The 22,194-nt window shown below is 37.9% G+C and overlaps 7 non-coding genes across 7 annotated transcripts; all 7 read left to right on the top strand.

Moving 5' to 3' along the window:
- The first annotated feature begins 905 nt into the window (after positions 1-905).
- On the top strand, positions 906-978 carry TRNAF-AAA (transfer RNA phenylalanine (anticodon AAA)). Its single transcript has one exon. It is a non-coding gene; the product is annotated as a tRNA-Phe (tRNA).
- Positions 979-6,169: 5,191 nt separating this feature from the next.
- TRNAF-GAA (transfer RNA phenylalanine (anticodon GAA)) lies at positions 6,170-6,242 on the top strand. The gene has a single exon. It is a non-coding gene; the product is annotated as a tRNA-Phe (tRNA).
- A 4,593-nt stretch (positions 6,243-10,835) lies between these two features.
- Positions 10,836-10,908, top strand: TRNAF-GAA (transfer RNA phenylalanine (anticodon GAA)). The gene has a single exon. It is a non-coding gene; the product is annotated as a tRNA-Phe (tRNA).
- Positions 10,909-13,174: 2,266 nt separating this feature from the next.
- Positions 13,175-13,247, top strand: TRNAF-GAA (transfer RNA phenylalanine (anticodon GAA)). Its single transcript has one exon. It is a non-coding gene; the product is annotated as a tRNA-Phe (tRNA).
- A 2,264-nt stretch (positions 13,248-15,511) lies between these two features.
- Positions 15,512-15,584, top strand: TRNAF-AAA (transfer RNA phenylalanine (anticodon AAA)). The gene has a single exon. It is a non-coding gene; the product is annotated as a tRNA-Phe (tRNA).
- Positions 15,585-19,015: 3,431 nt separating this feature from the next.
- TRNAF-GAA (transfer RNA phenylalanine (anticodon GAA)) lies at positions 19,016-19,088 on the top strand. Its single transcript has one exon. It is a non-coding gene; the product is annotated as a tRNA-Phe (tRNA).
- A 2,264-nt stretch (positions 19,089-21,352) lies between these two features.
- On the top strand, positions 21,353-21,425 carry TRNAF-AAA (transfer RNA phenylalanine (anticodon AAA)). Its single transcript has one exon. It is a non-coding gene; the product is annotated as a tRNA-Phe (tRNA).
- The last annotated feature ends 769 nt before the right edge of the window (positions 21,426-22,194 follow it).

Genomic DNA, 22,194 nt, shown 5'->3' with positions numbered 1-22,194 from the left:
CCTTTTTTGTAAAGTAAACTCTTTTCTGCATCACATTCCACTTCCCCTTGAACACAGATGTCAGTAGTCAGATGACATTGCTTACCTACTCATGCCAAATATATCTGGGTAATATAGTGCTAGTCCATTCAGAGTTAAAAAAACAACTACCTAACCTGGATCCCAAAAATGCTATTTACCCATTGCACCAGTTAACTGCGGAATGATACAGGACTCCTTAAAACATATCTCTACCATATGAGGTTAAAAATCCAGGTCCTGCATCTATTTTGTTAAATGGTTCAAATTAAAGTATGAAGACCCCAGCTATCAGAAGGCTGAAATAGCTCAGTTGGGAGAGCGTTAGATAGAAGATCTAAAGGTCCCTGGTTCGATCCCGGGTTTCGGCACAGATGAGAGGTTTCTTGATTCTAACAAAATAGGTCTTGGAATCAGCTGTAGTACTTTTTCTCTATTCATCAAGTTTTTTCCAACTGATCTACAACACAATCAATTTAACATAGACTTTGCTTTATGTCCTCCTTCTAAACTTGCTTCCACCTCTCTTACCTTCAGGTTTGACAATGAATATTTCCCATTTCATGCTTATTTGTAAAGTAAACTCTTGTCTGCATTACCTTCCACTTCCCCTTGAACACAGATGCAGATGTCAGTAGTCAGATGACATTGCTTACCTACTCATGCCAAATACGTCTGGGTAATATAGTGATAGTCCATTCGGAGTTAAAAAAAAAATGACCTAACCTGGATCCCAAAAATATTATTTACCCATTGCACCAGTTAACTGCTGAATGATACAGGACTCCTTAAAACATATCTCTAACATATAAGGTCAAATATCCAGGTCATGCATCTATTTAGTTAAATGGTTCAAATCAAAGTATGAAGACTACAGCTAGCAGCAGGCCGAAATAGCTCAGTTGGGAGAGCGTTAGACTAAATATCTAAAGGTCCCTGGTTCAATCCCGTTTTTCGGCAATGTTGAGAGGTTTCTTGTTTCTCACAAAGTAAGTCTTGTAATCAGCTGTAGTACTTTTTTCTCTATCAACATTTTTATCAACTGATCTACAAAATGATCAATTCAACATAGACGTTGCTTTCTGTCCTCCTTTTAAACTTTCTTCCACCTATCTTGCCTTCAGGTTTGACTATGAATGTTTCCCATTTCGTCCTTTTTTGCAAAGTAAACTCTTGTCTGCATCACATTCCACTTCCCCTTGAACACAGATGTCAGTAGTCAGATGACATTGCTTACCTACTCATGCCAAATATATCTGGGTAATATAGTGCTAGTCCATTCAGAGTTAAAAAAACCACTACCTAACCTGGATCCCAAAAATGCTATTTACCCATTGCACCAGTTAACTGCGGAATGATACAGGACTCCTTAAAACATATCTCTACCATATGAGGTAAAAAATCCAGGTCCTGCATCTATTTTGTTAAATGGTTCAAATTAAAGTATGAAGACCCCAGCTATCAGAAGGCCGAAATAGCTCAGTTGGGAGAGCGTTCGACTGAATATCCAAAGGTCCCTGGTTCAATCCCGGGTTTTGGCACAGTTGAGAGGTTCCGTGCTTCTAACAAAATAGGTCTTGGAATCAGCTGTAGTACTTTTTCTCTATTCATCAAAGTTTTCCAACTGATCTACAACACAATCAATTTAACATAGACTTTGCTTTATGTCCTCCATCTAAACTTGCTTCCACCTCTCTTACCTTCAGGTTTGACAATGAATATTTCCCATTTCATGCTTTTTTGTAAAGTAAATTCTTGTCTGCATTACCTTCCACTTCCCCTTGAACACAGATGTCAGTAGTCAGATGACATTGCTTACCTACTCATGCCAAATACGTCTGGGTAATATAGTGCTAGTCCATTCGGAGTTAAAAAAAAAAGAAATGACCTAACCTGGATCCCAAAAGTGCTATTTACCCATTGCACCAGTTAACTGCGGAATGATACAGGACTCCCTAAAACATATCTCTACCATATGAGGTTAAAAATCCAGGTCCTGCATCTATTTTGTTAAATGGTTCAAATTAAAGTATGAAGACCCTAGATATCAGAAGGCTGAAATAGCTCAGTTGGGAGAGCATTAGACTGAAAATCTAAAGGTCCCTGGTTCAATACCGGGTTTCGGCACAGATGAGAGGTTCCTTGTTTCAAACAAAATAGGTCTTTGAATCAGCTCTAGTACTTTTTCTCTAGTCATCAAATTTTTTCCAACTGATCTACAACACAATCAATTTAACATAGACTTTGCTTTATGTCCTCCTTCTAAACTTGCTTCCACCTCTCTTACCTTCAGGTTTGGCAATGAATATTAACCATTTCATGCTTTTTTGTAAAGTAAACTCTTGTCTGCATTACCTTCCACTTCCCCTTGAACACAGATGCAGATGTCAGTAGTCCGATGACATTGCTTACCTACTCATGCCAAATACGTCTGGGTAATATAGTGATAGTCCATTCGGAGTTAAAAAAAAAATGACCTAACCTGGATCCCAAAAATATTATTTACCCATTGCACCAGTTAACTGCTGAATGATACAGGACTCCTTAAAATATATCTCTAACATATAAGGTCAAATATCCAGGTCATGCATCTATTTAGTTAAATGGTTAAAATCAAAGTATGAAGACTACAGCTAGCAGCAGGCCGAAATAGCTCAGTTGGGAGAGCGTTAGACTGAATATCTAAAGGTCCCTGGTTCAATCCCGGTTTTCGGCACAGTTGAGAGGTTCCTTGCTTCTCACAAAATAAGTCTTGTAATCAGCTGTAGTACTTTTTTCTCTATCAACATTTTTATCAACTGATCTACAAAATGATCAATTCAACATAGACGTTGCTTTCTGTCCTCCTTTTAAACTTTCTTCCACCTATCTTGCCTTCAGGTTTGACTATGAATGTTTTCCATTTCGTCCTTTTTTGTAAAGTAAACTCTTGTCTGCATCACATTCCACTTCCTCTTGAACACAGATGTCAGTAGTCAGATGACATTGCTTACCTACTCATGCCAAATACGTCTGGGTAATATAGTGCTAGTCCATTCGGAGTTAAAAAAAAAAAATGACCTAACCTGGATCCCAAAAATATTATTTACCCATTGCACCAGTTAATTGCGGAATGATACAGGACTCCTTAAAACATATCTCTACCATATGAGGTTAAAAATCCAGGTCCTGCATCTATTTTGTTAAATGGTTTAAATTAAAGTATGAAGACCACAGCTATAAGCAGGCCGAAATAGCTCAGTTGGGAGAGCGTTAGACTGAAGATCTAAAGGTCCCTGGTTCAATCCTGGGTTTCGGCACAGTTGAGAGGTTCCTTGCTTCTAACAAAATAGGTCTTGGAATCAGCTGTAGTACTTTTTTCTCTATTCATCAAAGTTTTCCAACTGATCTACAACACAATCAATTTAACATAGACTTTGCTTTATGTCCTCCATCTAAACTTGCTTCCACCTCTCTTACCTTCAGGTTTGACAATGAATATTTCCCATTTCATGCTTTTTTGTAAAGTAAATTCTTGTCTGCATTACCTTCCACTTCCCCTTGAACACAGATGTCAGTAGTCAGATGACATTGCTTACCTACTCATGCCAAATACGTCTGGGTAATATAGTGCTAGTCCATTCGGAGTTAAAAAAAAAAAAATGACCTAACCTGGATCCCAAAAGTGCTATTTACCCATTGCACCAGTTAACTGCGGAATGATACAGGACTCCTTAAAACATATCTCTACCATATGAGGTAAAAAATCCAGGTCCTGCATCTATTTTGTTAAATGGTTCAAATTAAAGTATGAAGACCCCAGCTATCAGAAGGCCGAAATAGCTCAGTTGGGAGAGCGTTAGACTGAATATCCAAAGGTCCCTGGTTCAATCCCGGGTTTTGGCACAGTTGAGAGGTTCCGTGCTTCTAACAAAATAGGTCTTGGAATCAGCTGTAGTACTTTTTCTCTATTCATCAAAGTTTTCCAACTGATCTACAACACAATCAATTTAACATAGACTTTGCTTTATGTCCTCCATCTAAACTTGCTTCCACCTCTCTTACCTTCAGGTTTGACAATGAATATTTCCCATTTCATGCTTTTTTGTAAAGTAAATTCTTGTCTGCATTACCTTCCACTTCCCCTTGAACACAGATGTCAGTAGTCAGATGACATTGCTTACCTACTCATGCCAAATACGTCTGGGTAATATAGTGCTAGTCCATTCGGAGTTAAAAAAAAAAGAAATGACCTAACCTGGATCCCAAAAGTGCTATTTACCCATTGCACCAGTTAACTGCGGAATGATACAGGACTCCCTAAAACATATCTCTACCATATGAGGTTAAAAATCCAGGTCCTGCATCTATTTTGTTAAATGGTTCAAATTAAAGTATGAAGACCCTAGATATCAGAAGGCTGAAATAGCTCAGTTGGGAGAGCATTAGACTGAAAATCTAAAGGTCCCTGGTTCAATACCGGGTTTCGGCACAGATGAGAGGTTCCTTGCTTCAAACAAAATAGGTCTTTGAATCAGCTCTAGTACTTTTTCTCTAGTCATCAAATTTTTTCCAACTGATCTACAACACAATCAATTTAACATAGACTTTGCTTTATGTCCTCCTTCTAAACTTGCTTCCACCTCTCTTACCTTCAGGTTTGGCAATGAATATTAACCATTTCATGCTTTTTTGTAAAGTAAACTCTTGTCTGCATTACCTTCCACTTCCCCTTGAACACAGATGCAGATGTCAGTAGTCCGATGACATTGCTTACCTACTCATGCCAAATACGTCTGGGTAATATAGTGATAGTCCATTCGGAGTTAAAAAAAAAATGACCTAACCTGGATCCCAAAAATATTATTTACCCATTGCACCAGTTAACTGCTGAATGATACAGGACTCCTTAAAATATATCTCTAACATATAAGGTCAAATATCCAGGTCATGCATCTATTTAGTTAAATGGTTAAAATCAAAGTATGAAGACTACAGCTAGCAGCAGGCCGAAATAGCTCAGTTGGGAGAGCGTTAGACTGAATATCTAAAGGTCCCTGGTTCAATCCCGGTTTTCGGCACAGTTGAGAGGTTCCTTGCTTCTCACAAAATAAGTCTTGTAATCAGCTGTAGTACTTTTTTCTCTATCAACATTTTTATCAACTGATCTACAAAATGATCAATTCAACATAGACGTTGCTTTCTGTCCTCCTTTTAAACTTTCTTCCACCTATCTTGCCTTCAGGTTTGACTATGAATGTTTTCCATTTCGTCCTTTTTTGTAAAGTAAACTCTTGTCTGCATCACATTCCACTTCCTCTTGAACACAGATGTCAGTAGTCAGATGACATTGCTTACCTACTCATGCCAAATACGTCTGGGTAATATAGTGCTAGTCCATTCGGAGTTAAAAAAAAAAAATGACCTAACCTGGATCCCAAAAATATTATTTACCCATTGCACCAGTTAATTGCGGAATGATACAGGACTCCTTAAAACATATCTCTACCATATGAGGTTAAAAATCCAGGTCCTGCATCTATTTTGTTAAATGGTTTAAATTAAAGTATGAAGACCACAGCTATAAGCAGGCCGAAATAGCTCAGTTGGGAGAGCGTTAGACTGAAGATCTAAAGGTCCCTGGTTCAATCCTGGGTTTCGGCACAGTTGAGAGGTTCCTTGCTTCTAACAAAATAGGTCTTGGAATCAGCTGTAGTACTTTTTTCTCTATCAACATTTTTATCAGCTGATCTACAAAATGATCAATTCAACATAGACTTTGCTTTCTGTCCTCCTTTTAAACTTTCTTCCACCTATCTTGCCTTCAGGTTTGACTATGAATGTTTCCCATTTAGTCCTTTTTTGTAATGTAAACTCTTGTCTGCATCCCATTCCACTTCCCCTTGAACACAGATGTCAGTAGTCAGATGACATTGCTTACCTACTCATGCCAAATATATCTGGGTAATATAGTGCTAGTCCATTCAGAGTTAAAAAAACAACTACCTAACCTGGATCCCAAAAATGCTATTTACCCATTGCACCAGTTAACTGGGGAATGATACAGGACTCCTTAAAACATATCTCTACCATATGATGTTAAAAATCCAGGTCCTGCATCTATTTTGTTAAATGGTTCAAATTAAAGTATGAAGACCCCATCTATCAGAAGGCCGAAATAGCTCAGTTGGGAGAGCGTTAGACTGAAGATCTAAAGGTCCCTGGTTCAATCCCAGGTTTCGGCACAGTTGAGAGGTTCCTTGCTTCTAACAAAATAGGTCTTGGAATCAGCTGTAGTACTTTTTCTCTATTCATCAAATTTTTTCCAACTGATCTACAACACAATCAATTTAACATAGACTTTGCTTTATGTCCTCCTTCTAAACTTGCTTCCACCTCTCTTACCTTCAGGTTTGACAATGAATATTTCCCATTTCATGCTTTTTTGTAAAGTAAACTCTTGTCTGCATTACCTTCTGCTTCCCCTTGAACACAGATGTCAGTAGTGAGATGACATTGCTTACCTACTCATGCCAAATATATCTGGGTAATATAGTGCTAGTCCATTCAGAGTTAAAAAAACAACTACCTAACCTGGATCCCAAAAATGCTATTTACCCATTGCACCAGTTAATTGCGGAATGATACAGGACTCCATAAAACATATCTCTACCATATGAGGTTAAAAATCCAGGTCCTGCATCTATTTTGTTAAATGGTTTAAATTAAAGTATGAAGACCACAAATATAAGTAGGCCGAAATAGCTCAGTTGGGAGAGCGTTAGAATGAAGATATAAAGGCCCCTGATTCAATCCCGGGTTTCGGCACAGTTGAGAGGTTTCTTGCTTCTAACAAAATAGGTCTTGGAATCAGCTGTAGTACTTTTTTCTCTATCAACATTTTTATCAACTGATCTACAAAATTATCAATTCAACATAGACTTTGCTTTCTGTCCTCCTTTTAAACTTTCTTCCACTGTTCTTGCGTTCAGGTTTGACTATGAATGTTTCCCATTTCGTCCTTTTTTGTAAAGTAAACTCTTGTCTGCATCACATTCCACTTCCCCTTAACACAGATGTCAGTAGTCAGATGACATTGCTTACCTACTCATGCCAAATATATCTGGGTAATATAGTGCTAGTCCATTCAGAGTTAAAAAAACAACTACCTAACCTGGATCCCAAAAATGCTATTTACCCATTGCACCAGTTAACTGCGGAATGATACAGGACTCCTTAAAACATATCTCTACCATATGAGGTTAAAAATCCAGGTCCTGCATCTATTTTGTTAAATGGTTCAAATTAAAGTATGAAGACCCTAGCTATCAGAAGGCCGAAATAGCTCAGTTGGGAGAGCGTTAGACTGAAGATCTAAAGGTCCCTGGTTCAATCCCGGGTTTCGGGCACAGATGAGAGGTTCCTTGCTTCAAACAAAATAGGTCTTGGAATCAGCTGTAGTACTTTTTCTCTATTCATCAAATTTTTTCCAACTGATCTACAACACAATCAATTTAACATAGACTTTGCTTTATGTCCTCCTTCTAAACTTGCTTCCACCTCTCTTACCTTCAGGTTTGACAATGAATATTAACCATTTCATGCTTTTTTGTAAAGTAAACTCTTGTCTGCATTACCTTCCACTTCCCCTTGAACACAGATGCAGATGTCAGTAGTCAGATGACATTGCTTACCTACTCATGCCAAATACGTCTGGGTAATATAGTGATAGTCCATTCGGAGTTAAAAAAAGAAAAAATGACCTAACCTGGATCCCAAAAATATTATTTACCCATTGCACCAGTTAACTGCTGAATGATACAGGACTCCTTAAAACATATCTCTAACATATAAGGTCAAATATCCAGGTCATGCATCTATTTAGTTAAATGGTTAAAATCAAAGTATGAAGACTACAGCTAGCAGCAGGCTGAAATAGCTCAGTTGGGAGAGCGTTAGACTGAATATCTAAAGGTCCCTGGTTCAATCCCGGTTTTCGGCAATGTTGAGAGGTTTCTTGTTTCTCACAAAGTAAGTCTTGTAATCAGCTGTAGTACTTTTTTCTCTATCAACATTTTTATCAACTGATCTACAAAATGATCAATTCAACATAGACGTTGCTTTCTGTCCTCCTTTTAAACTTTCTTCCACCTATCTTGCCTTCAGGTTTGACTATGAATGTTTCCCATTTCGTCCTTTTTTGTAAAGTAAACTCTTGTCTGCATCACATTCCACTTCCTCTTGAACACAGATGTCAGTAGTCAGATGACATTACTTACCTACTCATGCCAAATATATCTGGGTAATATAGTGCCAGTCCATTCAGAGTTAAAAAAACAACTACCTAACCTGGATCCCAAAAATGCTATTTACCCATTGCACCAGTTAACTGCGGAATGATACAGGACTCCTTAAAACATATCTCTCCCATATGAGGTTAAAATCCAGGTCCTGCATCTATTTTGTTAAATGGTTCAAATTAAAGTATGAAGACCCCAGCTATCACAAGTCCGAAATAGCTCAGTTGGGAGAGCGCTAGACTGAAGATCTAAAGGTCCCTGGTTCAATCCCGGGTTTCGGCACAGTTGAGAGGTTCCTTGCTTCTAACAAAATAGGTCCTGGAATCAGCTGTAGTACTTTTTCTCTATTCATCAAAGTTTTCCAACTGATCTACAACACAATCAATTTAACATAGACTTTGCTTTATGTCCTCCTTCTAAACTTGCTTCCACCTCTCTTACCTTCAGGTTTGACAATGAATATTTCCCATTTCATGCTTTTTTGTAAAGTAAACTCTTGTCTGCATTACCTTCCACTTCCCCTTGAACACAGATGTCAGTAGTCAGATGACATTGCTTACCTACTCATGCCAAATACGTCTGGGTAATATAGTGCTAGTCCATTCGGAGTTAAAAAAAAAAAATGACCTAACCTGGATCCCAAAAATATTATTTACCCATTGCACCAGTTAATTGCGGAATGATACAGGACTCCTTAAAACATATCTCTACCATATGAGGTTAAAAATCCAGGTCCTGCATCTATTTCGTTAAATGGTTTAAATTAAAGTATGAAGACCACAGCTATAAGCAGGCCGAAATAGCTCAGTTGGGAGAGCGTTAGACTGAAGATCTAAAGGTCCCTGGTTCAATCCTGGGTTTCGGCACAGTTGAGAGGTTTCTTGCTTCTAACAAAATAGGTCTTGGAATCAGCTGTAGTACTTTTTTCTCTATCAACATTTTTATCAGCTGATCTACAAAATGATCAATTCAACATAGACTTTGCTTTCTGTCCTCCTTTTAAACTTTCTTCCACCTATCTTGCCTTCAGGTTTGACTATGAATGTTTCCCATTTAGACCTTTTTTGTAAAGTAAACTCTTGTCTGCATCCCATTCCACTTCCCCTTGAACACAGATGTCAGTAGTCAGATGACATTGCTTACCTACTCATGCCAAATATATCTGGGTAATATAGTGCTAGTCCATTCAGAGTTAAAAAAACAACTACCTAACCTGGATCCCAAAAATGCTATTTACCCATTGCACCAGTTAACTGGGGAATGATAGAGGACTCCTTAAAACATATCTCTACCATATGATGTTAAAAATCCAGGTCCTGCATCTATTTTGTTAAATGGTTCAAATTAAAGTATGAAGACCCCATCTATCAGAAGGCCGAAATAGCTCAGTTGGGAGAGCGTTAGACTGAAGATCTAAAGGTCCCTGGTTCAATCACAGGTTTCGGCACAGTTGAGAGGTTCCTTGCTTCTAACAAAATAGGTCTTGGAATCAGCTGTAGTACTTTTTCTCTATTCATCAAATTTTTTCCAACTGATCTACAACACAATCAATTTAACATAGACTTTGCTTTATGTCCTCCTTCTAAACTTGCTTCCACCTCTCTTACCTTCAGGTTTGACAATGAATATTTCCCATTTCATGCTTTTTTGTAAAGTAAACTCTTGTCTGCATTACCTTCCGCTTCCCCTTGAACACAGATGTCAGTAGTGAGATGACATTGCTTACCTACTCATGCCAAATATATCTGGGTAATATAGTGCTAGTCCATTCAGAGTTAAAAAAACAACTACCTAACCTGGATCCCAAAAATGCTATTTACCCATTGCACCAGTTAATTGCGGAATGATACAGGACTCCATAAAACATATCTCTACCATATGAGGTTAAAAATCCAGGTCCTGTATCTATTTTGTTAAATGGTTTAAATTAAAGTATGAAGACCACAAATATAAGTAGGCCGAAATAGCTCAGTTGGGAGAGCGTTAGACTGAAGATATAAAGGCCCCTGATTCAATCCCGGGTTTCGGCACAGTTGAGAGGTTTCTTGCTTCTAACAAAATAGGTCTTGGAATCAGCTGTAGTACTTTTTTCTCTATCAACATTTTTATCAACTGATCTACAAAATTATCAATTCAACATAGACTTTGCTTTCTGTCCTCCTTTTAAACTTTCTTCCACTGTTCTTGCGTTCAGGTTTGACTATGAATGTTTCCCATTTCGTCCTTTTTTGTAAAGTAAACTCTTGTCTGCATCACATACCACTTCCCCTTGAACACAGATGTCAGTAGTCAGATGACATTGCTTACCTACTCATGCCAAATATATCTGGGTAATATAGTGCTAGTCCATTCAGAGTTAAAAAAACAACTACCTAACCTGGATCCCAAAAATGCTATTTACCCATTGCACCAGTTAACTGCGGAATGATACAGGACTCCTTAAAACATATCTCTACCATATGAGGTTAAAAATCCAGGTCCTGCATCTATTTTGTTAAATGGTTCAAATTAAAGTATGAAGACCCTAGCTATCAGAAGGCCGAAATAGCTCAGTTGGGAGAGCGTTAGACTGAAGATCTAAAGGTCCCTGGTTCAATCCCGGGTTTCGGCACAGATGAGAGGTTCCTTGCTTCAAACAAAATAGGTCTTGGAATCAGCTGTAGTACTTTTTCTCTATTCATCAAATTTTTTCCAACTGATCTACAACACAATCAATTTAACATAGACTTTGCTTTATGTCCTCCTTCTAAACTTGCTTCCACCTCTCTTACCTTCAGGTTTGACAATGAATATTAACCATTTCATGCTTTTTTGTAAAGTAAACTCTTGTCTGCATTACCTTCCACTTCCCCTTGAACACAGATGCAGATGTCAGTAGTCAGATGACATTGCTTACCTACTCATGCCAAATACGTCTGGGTAATATAGTGATAGTCCATTCGGAGTTAAAAAAAGAAAAAATGACCTAACCTGGATCCCAAAAATATTATTTACCCATTGCACCAGTTAACTGCTGAATGATACAGGACTCCTTAAAACATATCTCTAACATATAAGGTCAAATATCCAGGTCATGCATCTGTTTAGTTAAATGGTTAAAATCAAAGTATGAAGACTACAGCTAGCAGCAGGCTGAAATAGCTCAGTTGGGAGAGCGTTAGACTGAATATCTAAAGGTCCCTGGTTCAATCCCGGTTTTCGGCAATGTTGAGAGGTTTCTTGTTTCTCACAAAGTAAGTCTTGTAATCAGCTGTAGTACTTTTTTCTCTATCAACATTTTTATCAACTGATCTACAAAATGATCAATTCAACATAGACGTTGCTTACTGTCCTCCTTTTAAACTTTCTTCCACCTATCTTGCCTTCAGGTTTGACTATGAATGTTTCCCATTTCGTCCTTTTTTGTAAAGTAAACTCTTGTCTGCATCACATTCCACTTCCTCTTGAACACAGATGTCAGTAGTCAGATGACATTGCTTACCTACTCATGCCAAATATATCTGGGTAATATAGTGCCAGTCCATTCAGAGTTAAAAAAACAACTACCTAACCTGGATCCCAAAAATGCTATTTACCCATTGCACCAGTTAACTGCGGAATGATACAGGACTCCTTAAAACATATCTCTCCCATATGAGGTTAAAATCCAGGTCCTGCATCTATTTTGTTAAATGGTTCAAATTAAAGTATGAAGACCCCAGCTATCAGAAGGCCGAAATAGTTCAGTTTGGAGAGCGTTAGACTGAAGATCTAAAGGTCCCTGGTTCAATCCCGGCTTTCGGCACAGTTGAGAGGTTCCTTGCTTCTAACAAAATAGGTCCTGGAATCAGCTGTAGTACTTTTTCTCTATTCATCAAAGTTTTCCAACTGATCTACAGCACAATCAATTTAACATAGACTTTGCTTTATGTCCTCCTTCTAAACTTGCTTCCACCTCTCTTACCTTCTGGTTTGACAATGAATATTTCCCATTTCATGCTTTTTTGTAAAGTAAACTCTTGTCTGCATTACCTTCCACTTCCCCTTGAACACAGATGTCAGTAGTCAGATGACATTGCTTACCTACTCATGCCAAATACGTCTGGGTAATATAGTGCTAGTCCATTCGGAGTTAAAAAAAAAAAAATGACCTAACCTGGATCCCAAAAATATTATTTACCCATTGCACCAGTTAATTGCGGAATGATACAGGACTCCTTAAAACATATCTCTACCATATGAGGTTAAAAATCCAGGTCCTGCATCTATTTCGTTAAATGGTTTAAATTAAAGTATGAAGACCAAAGCTATAAGTAGGCTGAAATAGCTCAGTTGGGAGAGCGTTAGACTGAAGATCTAAAGGTCCCTGGTTCAATCCTGGGTTACGGAACAGTTGAGAGGTTCCTTGTTTCTAACAAAATAGGTCTTGGAATCAGCTGTAGTACTTTTTTCTCTATCAACATTTTTATCAGCTGATCTACAAAATGATCAATTCAACATAGACTTTGCTTTCTGTCCTCCTTTTAAACTTTCTTCCTCCTATCTTGCCTTCAGGTTTGACTATGAATGTTTCCCATTTAGTCCTTCTTTGTAAAGTAAACTCTTGTCTGCATCCCATTCCACTTCCCCTTGAACACAGATGTCAGTAGTCAGATGACATTGCTTACCTACTCATGCCAAATATATCTGGGTAATATAGTGCTAGTCCATTCAGAGTTAAAAAAACAACTACCTAACCTGGATCCCAAAAATGCTATTTACCCATTGCACCAGTTAACTGGGGAATGATACAGGACTCCTTAAAACATATCTCTACCATATGATGTTAAAAATCCAGGTCCTGCATCTATTTTGTTAAATGGTTCAAATTAAAGTATGAAGACCCCATCTATCAGAAGGCCGAAATAGCTCAGTTGGGAGAGCGTTAGACTGAAGATCTAAAGGTCCCTGGTTCAATCCCAGGTTTCGGCACAGTTGAGAGGTTCCTTGTTTCTAACAAAGTAGGTCTTGGAATCAGCTGTAGTACTTTTTCTCTATTCATCAAATTTTTTCCAACTGATCTACAACACAATCAATTTAACATAGACTTTGCTTTATGTCCTCCTTCTAAACTTGCTTCCACCTCTCTTATCTTCAGGTTTGACAATGAATATTTCCCATTTCATGATTTTTTGTAAAGTAAACTCTTGTCTGCATTACCTTCCACTTCCCCTTGAACACAGATGTCAGTAGTCAGATGACATTGCTTACCTACTCATGCCAAATATATCTGGGTAATATAGTGCTAGTCCATTCAGAGTTAAAAAAAACAACTACCTAACCTGGATCCCAAAAATGCTATTTACCCATTGGACCAGTTAACTGGGGAATTATACAGGACTCCTTAAAACATATCTCTACCATATGAGGTTAAAAATCCAGGTCCTGCATCTATTTTGTTAAATGGTTCAAATTAAAGTATGAAGACTCCAGTTACCAGAAGGCCAAAATAGCTCGTTGGGAGAGCGTTAGACTGAAGATCTAAAGGTCCCTGGTTCAATCCTGGGTTTTGGCACAGTTGAGAGGTTACTTGCTTCTAACAGAATAGGTCTTGGAATCAGCTGTAGTACTTTTTCTCTATTCATCAAATTTTTTCCAACTGATCTACAACACAATCAATTTAACATAGACTTTGCTTTCTGTCCTCCTTCTAAACTTGCTTCCACCTCTCTTACCTTCAGGTTTGACAATGAATATTTCCCATTTCATGCTTTTTTGTAAAGTAAACTCTTGTCTGCATTACCTTCCACTTCCCCTTGAACACAGATGTCAGTAGTCAGATGACATTGCTTACCTACTCATGCCAAATATATCTGGGTAATATAGTGCTAGTCCATTCAACGTTAAAAAAACAACTACCTAACCTGGATCCCAAAAATGCTATTTACCCATTGCACCAGTTAATTGCGGAATGATACAGGACTCCTTAAAACATATCTCTACCATATGAGGTTAAAAATCCAGGTCCTGCATCTATTTTGTTAAATGGTTTAAATTAAAGTATGAAGACCACAGATATAAGCAGTCCGAAATAGCTCAGTTAGGAGAGCATTAGACTGAAGATCTAAAGGTCCCTGGTTCAATCCCGGGTTTTGGCAGAGTTGAGAGGTTCCTTGCTTTTAACAAAATAGGTATTGGAATCAGCTGTAGTACTTTTTTCTCTATCAACATTTTTATCAACTGATCTACAAAATGATCAATTCAACATATACTTTGCTTTCTGTCCTCCTTTTAAACTTTCTTCCACCTATCTTGACTTCAGGTTTGACTATGAATGTTTCCCATTTCGTCCTTTTTTGTAAAGTAAACTCTTGTCTGCATCACATTCCACTTCCCCTTGAACACAGATGTCAGTAGTCAGATGACATTGCTTACCTACTCATGCCAAATATATCTGGGTAATATAGTGCTAGTCCATTCAGAGTTAAAAAAACAACTACCTAACCTGGATCCCAAAAATGCTATTTACCCATTGCACCATTTAACTGCGGAATGATACAGGACTCCTTAAAACATATCTCTACCATATGAGGTTAAAAATCCAGGTCCTGCATCTATTTTGTTAAATGGTTCAAATTAAAGTATGAAGACCCCAGCTATCAGAAGGCTGAAATAGCTCAGTTGGGAGAGCGTTAGACGGAAGATCTAAAGGTCCCTGGTTCGATCCCGGGTTTCGGCACAGATGAGAGGTTTCTTGATTCTAACAAAATAGGTCTTGGAATCAGCTGTAGTACTTTTTCTCTATTCATCAAGTTTTTTCCAACTGATCTACAACACAATCAATTTAACATAGACTTTGCTTTATGTCCTCCTTCTAAACTTGCTTCCACCTCTCTTACCTTCAGGTTTGACAATGAATATTTCCCATTTCATGCTTTTTTGTAAAGTAAACTCTTGTCTGCATTACCTTCCACTTCCCCTTGAACACAGATGCAGATGTCAGTAGTCAGATGACATTGCTTACCTACTCATGCCAAATACGTCTGGGTAATATAGTGATAGTCCATTCGGAGTTAAAAAAAAAAATGACCTAACCTGGATCCCAAAAATATTATTTACCCATTGCACCAGTTAACTGCTGAATGATACAGGACTCCTTAAAACATATCTCTAACATATAAGGTCAAATATCCAGGTCATGCATCTATTTAGTTAAATGGTTCAAATCAAAGTATGAAGACTACAGCTAGCAGCAGGCCGAAATAGCTCAGTTGGGAGAGCGTTAGACTAAATATCTAATGGTCCCTGGTTCAATCCCGTTTTTCGGCAATGTTGAGAGGTTTCTTGTTTCTCACAAAGTAAGTCTTGTAATCAGCTGTAGTACTTTTTTCTCTATCAACATTTTTATCAACTGATCTACAAAATGATCAATTCAACATAGACGTTGCTTTCTGTCCTCCTTTTAAACTTTCTTCCACCTATCTTGCCTTCAGGTTTGACTATGAATGTTTCCCATTTCGTCCTTTTTTGTAAAGTAAACTCTTGTCTGCATCACATTCCACTTCCCCTTGAACACAGATGTCAGTAGTCAGATGACATTGCTTACCTACTCATGCCAAATATATCTGGGTAATATAGTGCTAGTCCATTCAGAGTTAAAAAAACAACTACCTAACCTGGATCCCAAAAATGCTATTTACCCATTGCACCAGTTAACTGCGGAATGTACAGGACTCCTTAAAACATATCTCTACCATATGAGGTAAAAAATCCAGGTCCTGCATCTATTTTGTTAAATGGTTCAAATTAAAGTATGAAGACCCCAGCTATAAGAAGGCCGAAATAGCTCAGTTGGGAGAGCGTTAGACTGAATATCCAAAGGTCCCTGGTTCAATCCCGGGTTTTGGCACAGTTGAGAGGTTCCTTGCTTCTAACAAAATAGGTCTTGGAATCAGCTGTAGTACTTTTTCTCTATTCATCAAAGTTTTCCAACTGATCTACAACACAATCAATTTAACATAGACTTTGCTTTATGTCCTCCATCTAAACTTGCTTCCACTTCTCTTACCTTCAGGTTTGACAATGAATATTTCCCATTTCATGCTTTTTTGTAAAGTAAATTCTTGTCTGCATTACCTTCCACTTCCCCTTGAACACAGATGTCAGTAGTCAGATGACATTGCTTACCTACTCATGCCAAATACGTCTGGGTAATATAGTGCTAGTCCATTCGGAGTTAAAAAAAAAAGAAATGACCTAACCTGGATCCCAAAAGTGCTATTTACCCATTGCACCAGTTAACTGCGGAATGATACAGGACTCCCTAAAACATATCTCTACCATATGAGGTTAAAAATCAAGGTCCTGCATCTATTTTGTTAAATGGTTCAAATTAAAGTATGAAGACCCTAGACATCAGAAGGCTGAAATAGCTCAGTTGGGAGAGCATTAGACTGAAAATCTAAAGGTCCCTGGTTCAATACCAGGTTTTGGCACAGATGAGAGGTTCCTTGCTTCAAACAAAATAGGTCTTTGAATCAGCTGTAGTACTTTTTCTCTATTCATCAAATTTTTTCCAACTGATCTACAACACAATCAATTTAACATAGACTTTGCTTTATGTCCTCCTTCTAAACTTGCTTCCACCTCTCTTACCTTCAGGTTTGGCAATGAATATCAACCATTTCATGCTTTTTTGTAAAGTAAACTCTTGCCTGCATTACCTTCCACTTCCCCTTGAACACAGATGCAGATGTCAGTAGTCAGATGACATTGCTTACCTACTCATGCCAAATACGTCTGGGTAATATAGTGATAGTCCATTCGGAGTTAAAAAAAGAAAAAATGACCTAACCTGGATCCCAAAAATATTATTTACCCATTGCACCAGTTAACTGCTGAATGATACAGGACTCCTTAAAACATATCTCTAACATATAAGGTCAAATATCCAGGTCATGCATCTATTTAGTTAAATGGTTAAAATCAAAGTATGAAGACTACAGCTAGCAGCAGGCTGAAATAGCTCAGTTGGGAGAGCGTTAGACTGAATATCTAAAGGTCCCTGGTTCAATCCTGGTTTTCGGCAATGTTGAGAGGTTTCTTGTTTCTCACAAAATAAGTCTTGTAATCAGCTGTAGTACTTTTTTCTCTATCAACATTTTTATCAACTGATCTACAAAATGATCAATTCAACATAGACGTTGCTTTCTGTCCTCCTTTTAAACTTTCTTCCACCTATCTTGCCTTCAGGTTTGACTATGAATGTTTCCCATTTCGTCCTTTTTTGTAAAGTAAACTCTTGTCTGCATCACATTCCACTTCCTCTTGAACACAGATGTCAGTAGTCAGATGACATTGCTTACCTACTCATGCCAAATATATCTGGGTAATATAGTGCCAGTCCATTCAGAGTTAAAAAAACAACTACCTAACCTGGATCCCAAAAATGCTATTTACCCATTGCACCAGTTAACTGCGGAATGATACAGGACTCCTTAAAACATATCTCTCCCATATGAGGTTAAAATCCAGGTCCTGCATCTATTTTGTTAAATGGTTCAAATTAAAGTATGAAGACCCCAGCTATCAGAAGGCCGAAATAGTTCAGTTTGGAGAGCGTTAGACTGAATATCTAAAGGTCCCTGGTTCAATCCCGGCTTTCGGCACAGTTGAGAGGTTCCTTGCTTCTAACAAAATAGGTCCTGGAATCAGCTGTAGTACTTTTTCTCTATTCATCAAAGTTTTCCAACTGATCTACAGCACAATCAATTTAACATAGACTTTGCTTTATGTCCTCCTTCTAAACTTGCTTCCACCTCTCTTACCTTCTGGTTTGACAATGAATATTTCCCATTTCATGCTTTTTTGTAAAGTAAACTCTTGTCTGCATTACCTTCCACTTCCCCTTGAACACAGATGTCAGTAGTCAGATGACATTGCTTACCTACTCATGCCAAATACCTCTGGGTAATATAGTGCTAGTCCATTCGGAGTTAAAAAAAAAAAAATGACCTAACCTGGATCCCAAAAATATTATTTACCCATTGCACCAGTTAATTGCGGAATGATACAGGACTCCTTAAAACATATCTCTACCATATGAGGTTAAAAATCCAGGTCCTGCATCTATTTCGTTAAATGGTTTAAATTAAAGTATGAAGACCACAGCTATAAGTAGGCTGAAATAGCTCAGTTGGGAGAGCGTTAGACTGAAGATCTAAAGGTCCCTGGTTCAATCCTGGGTTTCGGAACAGTTGAGAGGTTCCTTGTTTCTAACAAAATAGGTCTTGGAATCAGCTGTAGTACTTTTTTCTCTATCAACATTTTTATCAGCTGATCTACAAAATGATCAATTCAACATAGACTTTGCTTTCTGTCCTCCTTTTAAACTTTCTTCCTCCTATCTTGCCTTCAGGTTTGACTATGAATGTTTCCCATTTAGTCCTTCTTTGTAAAGTAAACTCTTGTCTGCATCCCATTCCACTTCCCCTTGAACACAGATGTCAGTAGTCAGATGACATTGCTTACCTACTCATGCCAAATATATCTGGGTAATATAGTGCTAGTCCATTCAGAGTTAAAAAAACAACTACCTAACCTGGATCCCAAAAATGCTATTTACCCATTGCACCAGTTAACTGGGGAATGATACAGGACTCCTAAAACATATCTCTACCATATGATGTTAAAAATCCAGGTCCTGCATCTATTTTGTTAAATGGTTCAAATTAAAGTATGAAGACCCCATCTATCAGAAGGCCGAAATAGCTCAGTTGGGAGAGCGTTAGACTGAAGATCTAAAGGTCCCTGGTTCAATCCCAGGTTTCGGCACAGTTGAGAGGTTCCTTGTTTCTAACAAAGTAGGTCTTGGAATCAGCTGTAGTACTTTTTCTCTATTCATCAAATTTTTTCCAACTGATCTACAACACAATCAATTTAACATAGACTTTGCTTTATGTCCTCCTTCTAAACTTGCTTCCACCTCTCTTATCTTCAGGTTTGACAATGAATATTTCCCATTTCATGATTTTTTGTAAAGTAAACTCTTGTCTGCATTACCTTCCACTTCCCCTTGAACACAGATGTCAGTAGTCAGATGACATTGCTTACCTACTCATGCCAAATATATCTGGGTAATATAGTGCTAGTCCATTCAGAGTTAAAAAAAAACAACTACCTAACCTGGATCCCAAAAATGCTATTTACCCATTGCACCAGTTAACTGGGGAATTATACAGGACTCCTTAAAACATATCTCTACCATATGAGGTTAAAAATCCAGGTCCTGCATCTATTTTGTTAAATGGTTCAAATTAAAGTATGAAGACTCCAGTTATCAGAAGGCCAAAATAGCTCGTTGGGAGAGCGTTAGACTGAAGATCTAAAAGTCCCTGGTTCAATCCCGGGTTTTGGCACAGTTGAGAGGTTACTTGCTTCTAACAGAATAGGTCTTGGAATCAGCTGTAGTACTTTTTCTCTATTCATCACATTTTTTCCAACTGATCTACAACACAATCAATTTAACATAGACTTTGCTTTCTGTCCTCCTTCTAAACTTGCTTCCACCTCTCTTACCTTCAGGTTTGACAATGAATATTTCCCATTTCATGCTTTTTTGTAAAGTAAACTCTTGTCTGCATTACCTTCCACTTCCCCTTGAACACAGATGTCAGTAGTCAGATGACATTGCTTACCTACTCATGCCAAATATATCTGGGTAATATAGTGCTAGTCCATTCAACGTTAAAAAAACAACTACCTAACCTGGATCCCAAAAATGCTATTTACCCATTGCACCAGTTAATTGCGGAATGATACAGGACTCCTTAAAACATATCTCTACCATATGAGGTTAAAAATCCAGGTCCTGCATCTATTTTGTTAAATGGTTTAAATTAAAGTATGAAGACCACAGATATAAGCAGTCCGAAATAGCTCAGTTAGGAGAGCATTAGACTGAAGATCTAAAGGTCCCTGGTTCAATCCCGGGTTTTGGCAGAGTTGAGAGGTTCCTTGCTTTTAACAAAATAGGTATTGGAATCAGCTGTAGTACTTTTTTCTCTATCAACATTTTTATCAACTGATCTACAAAATGATCAATTCAACATATACTTTGCTTTCTGTCCTCCTTTTAAACTTTCTTCCACCTATCTTGACCTGAGGTTTGACTATGAATGTTTCCCATTTCGTCCTTTTTTGTAAAGTAAACTCTTGTCTGCATCACATTCCACTTCCCCTTGAACACAGATGTCAGTAGTCAGATGACATTGCTTACCTACTCATGCCAAATATATCTGGGTAATATAGTGCTAGTCCATTCAGAGTTAAAAAAACAACTACCTAACCTGGATCCCAAAAATGCTATTTACCCATTGTACCAGTTAACTGCGGAATGATACAGGACTCCTTAAAACATATCTCTACCATATGAGGTTAAAAATCCAGGTCCTGCATCTATTTTGTTAAATGGTTCAAATTAAAGTATGAAGACCTCAGCTGTCAGAATGCTGAAATAGCTCAGTTGGGAGAGCGTTAGACAGAAGATCTAAAGGTCCCTGGTTCGATCCCGGGTTTCGGCACAGATGAGAGGTTTCTTGATTCTAACAAAATAGGTCTTGGAATCAGCTGTAGTACTTTTTCTCTATTCATCAAGTTTTTTCCAACTGATCTACAACACAATCAATTTAACATAGACTTTGCTTTATGTCCTCCTTCTAAACTTGCTTCCACCTCTCTTACCTTCAGGTTTGACAATGAATATTTCCCATTTCATGCTTTTTTGTAAAGTAAACTCTTGTCTGCATTACCTTCCACTTCCCCTTGAACACAGATGCAGATGTCAGTAGTCAGATGACATTGCTTACCTACTCATGCCAAATACGTCTGGGTAATATAGTGATAGTCCATTCGGAGTTAAAAAAAAAATGACCTAACCTGGATCCCAAAAATATTATTTACCCATTGCACCAGTTAACTGCTGAATGATACAGGACTCCTTAAAACATATCTCTAACATATAAGGTCAAATATCCAGGTCATGCATCTATTTAGTTAAATGGTTCAAATCAAAGTATGAAGACTACAGCTAGCAGCAGGCCGAAATAGCTCAGTTGGGAGAGCGTTAGACTAAATATCTAAAGGTCCCTGGTTCAATCCCGTTTTTCGGCAATGTTGAGAGGTTTCTTGTTTCTCACAAAGTAAGTCTTGTAATCAGCTGTAGTACTTTTTTCTCTATCAACATTTTTATCAACTGATCTACAAAATGATCAATTCAACATAGACGTTGCTTTCTGTCCTCCTTTTAAACTTTCTTCCACCTATCTTGCCTTCAGGTTTGACTATGAATGTTTCCCATTTCGTCCTTTTTTGTAAAGTAAACTCTTGTCTGCATCACATTCCACTTCCCCTTGAACACAGATGTCAGTAGTCAGATGACATTGCTTACCTACTCATGCCAAATATATCTGGGTAATATAGTGCTAGTCCATTCAGAGTTAAAAAAACAACTACCTAACCTGGATCCCAAAAATGCTATTTACCCATTGCACCAGTTAACTGCGGAATGATACAGGACTCCTTAAAACATATCTCTACCATATGAGGTAAAAAATCCAGGTCCTGCATCTATTTTGTTAAATGGTTCAAATTAAAGTATGAAGACCCCAGCTATCAGAAGGCCGAAATAGCTCAGTTGGGAGAGCGTTAGACTGAATATCCAAAGGTCCCTGGTTCAATCCCGGGTTTTGGCACAGTTGAGAGGTTCCTTGCTTCTAACAAAATAGGTCTTGGAATCAGCTGTAGTACTTTTTCTCTATTCATCAAAGTTTTCCAACTGATCTACAACACAATCAATTTAACATAGACTTTGCTTTATGTCCTCCATCTAAACTTGCTTCCACCTCTCTTACCTTCAGGTTTGACAATGAATATTTCCCAT

This window comes from Lissotriton vulgaris, chromosome 8, assembly GCF_964263255.1.
Source record: "Lissotriton vulgaris chromosome 8, aLisVul1.2, whole genome shotgun sequence".
Classification (NCBI taxonomy): Eukaryota; Metazoa; Chordata; class Amphibia; order Caudata; family Salamandridae; genus Lissotriton; species Lissotriton vulgaris.
The sequence above is the reverse complement of the archived record's forward strand: the minus strand, read 5'-3'. Positions and strand labels throughout refer to the sequence as shown.